The following is a 3,174-nucleotide window of genomic DNA, read 5'->3' as shown; positions in this document are numbered from 1 at the left end:
CTTTGCCTTTGTTCCTTACTCTTTTCGTTGCCTTGATGCCCGCGGGTCTGCTCTCGTGCTCACCAACGACAGAACCCGTAGATGGTGCAGCTTCATCAGCTTTCCTTTTGTTAGAACTGGTTGTCCTTGGAGTGGGGTTCATAGCCTCGAGACTTGTCCATTTCTGTTCATAGCGTAGAACATTCCAAGCATACTCCATACCGAACTTCTTCTTGTACAGGTTAGTGTAGATTTGGTGAGCATTTTGTAAAACATCTAGATCGTTCATCCCACTAGCTCTCTCACTCTCTGCCTCTGCAAAAGCTCCACAGAACCTGCTCACTTCCTTACTGATTTTTTGCCACCTTTGTCTACAATGGTCAGGGCGCCTAGGCTGAGCACCATCACGGACATGACTACTTGTTTCGTAGTAGTCTCCTATACGGATCCAAAAGGACCCTGCCTTTTGCCCATTCCCAACTACTGCATCCTTCGATGTGTTTAACCAGCCGCTTATTAGGACTAAGTCATCTTGAGTGGACTATAGCCTTCTCTCCCTTCGCTGTTCTGCTGTCTCTTCTGTTTGACTAGGAGGTTCACTCGGCTGTGAACTCGGCTGTGAACTTGGTTGTGAACTAAAAGAAGGAATTTGAGAGGAACCAATGTTTACATGGGGAGAAAAGCTGTCATATGGGAAGTTAAGAAGGCTAAAGTAGGGTTGAGACTGATTGTTAGGAGTATTGTTTGCTTCCATAGCAATCAGAATTAAACAAAGAAAAGATATTGTTCGAAGGTGGATGATAGAGGAGAAGTAAATGTGATGATAGATTGGAAGAAAAAAGCCAACAAGAAGGATGATAGAAGAGAAGTAAAACAGCGTGAGAGATTGATAGAAGATTCGGATGTAATATAGATCACTAAGAAGGAAACAAGATGGACTTAAGAAGCAAAGCGGGTGGAGGTAATGTAGAGAACTTAAGAAGCCATCACTAAATCAAATCAGAAGTTATTAGGGAGTTTTAATTGTAAATAACAACAACCTACTTCAGTCAAATCAGAAGTAAATAAAAGTCATTTACTATTTTTTCAAAGTAAATCATTCATAGATTTGGTAACTACTCAACTATATTTGTTAAATGATTTGGTAGCAGACAGTTTCACAAGTTTTTACATAACTCAAACCTACAAAACAAAACTACAATCACAAAGACTAGCCAAATCTAAGAGACATACAAACAAACCGAATGATAAAAGGTTAGATGGTGAGACATACAAACCAAAACAAAGAGACACTTAATTGACAACAACAATGTCTAACATCCGACACCACAAAACAATTTCCCTCATTACACAATCAAACCACAATTACCAAGCCACTTCAATCAAAACTAATCATTGAATAAACACTAATATCACAACTCAAATCAGGAAACCAACCTTGCGACTAACCTTTAACTTTCGAGCAAACGCAGGTTTCTTGAAGAATCCGATTAACTTCCACTAGTTGACCTCACCTACAAACCTCCGAAACAACGAAATTTCAAGTTTAATTCATGAGTTTTATTGTTGATAAAAAAAAACAAAATACAACTCTCGGAATTCAATCATAGATAAGCTCACTATAATCGTATAATGATTAATCCCAAATCCTATACTAAACCGAAACCTAATTAACAGATTTGAGATTAACCCTAAATCGATAAAACCTAACTCAAAGATTGAAAGAGGAAACGACTGTGACAAACCTTCTCTGTATGACCGGATATTTGCCCGACAAAGGAGAGGAGGAGACAAAGGCGTTTCGATTTTTTTTTGGGTTCGTTTGAGATTTTGGTTCCGATATGCCAAAAGCCCGACAAAGGAAACGATGGAGACAACGACGGAGACAAGGACAGAATAGGACGGAACTAGCTTCTCTCCTTCCGATTTTGGTGTTTCAATTGCCGGAAAACAAAGCTTCGGCGGCGACTATGGCGAGAACGAAGCTGTCGCCATTTTCGAAAGAAAACCAAAACCTAGACACGATTTTGGTGTTTCAATTTCCTTCCCATTTTTTCCGACCAATCAGAAGAGAGGAAGAATGTAAGAACGGGCTGTGGATCAGTTCTGAAACAAGACCAATATTTTTGATCTAAGCCCACTGTTCAATTTTTTTATTATATAATTGGGCTTAGAACAGGGAGAGTGTTATGCCGTTAATGATGGCCTTATACCCAAAAATAAAAAATTAATGAAAGAATATCAACGCATCTACAAAATCATACACAAAAATATGTTTTACAGCTCATAAGAAATAAAAAACACAAATGTAGATAAATAAGATAATTTATGTTTTGCATCAATATTTATAATATTTAAAACTTTTAAAAGGTTTCGAAATATAAAATTTGAACCTTTTAAAAATTTTCAATATTTATAATATTTTAAACTTTTAAAATTTAAAACTTATAATATTTTAAAAAAATTAAAAGCTAAGAACTTTTAAAAGTTTCAATATTTATAATATTTAAATTTTTAAATTTTTTAAATATTATAATATTTTTTTGAAACTTTTAAAGTTTTAATTTGATCAAATAAAAAACCAGATCAAACCAAATACACCTTTTAAACTTGGACGCCTGATAAATCAAGTTTTCCTGCTCATTCGTTGTTGGAAACATATTAATTTTATTTATACTGGTTCTGAACCATTGTCTAAAACATTTCTATCCGATTTGGGATATTGTTCTTAGTTCTTTGATTTCCATAAATTTAAAATTTTCCTTTTTCTAAAAAATTCTGTAAATTTAAAAAATATTAATGAATGACATGTCAAATCATGATAGGTTTTTTAAAATAATTCTTAATATAGTAAATTCAGGAAATTGTATAAAATGTTAATAAGTGATATGTCAAATTTCTATTGGTTGTTTAAAATCCTATGTGGACGTCCTTAGGAGCTTATAGCTTCTACTTTTTATTAGTATAGATTATTATTCTTATTATTATTTATTAAAAAAACGGGTCGGGTCGTTTCATAAAGTATAAATATTTATAATATTTTGAAGTTTTTTAAAATTTTAAATTCCCTAAAATAAAGAAAAAAAATAAACCAAATAAAACTTTTAAATTTGAATGCCTAATAAATCAAGATTTCTGCTCATTCGTTTTTGAAATCATTTTGGTATCTCTTTTATAGTATTACTATGAATCTTT

Source organism: Camelina sativa, chromosome 11, assembly GCF_000633955.1.
Source record: "Camelina sativa cultivar DH55 chromosome 11, Cs, whole genome shotgun sequence".
NCBI lineage: Eukaryota > Viridiplantae > Streptophyta > Magnoliopsida > Brassicales > Brassicaceae > Camelina > Camelina sativa.
Note: the sequence above shows the minus strand (reverse complement) of the source record.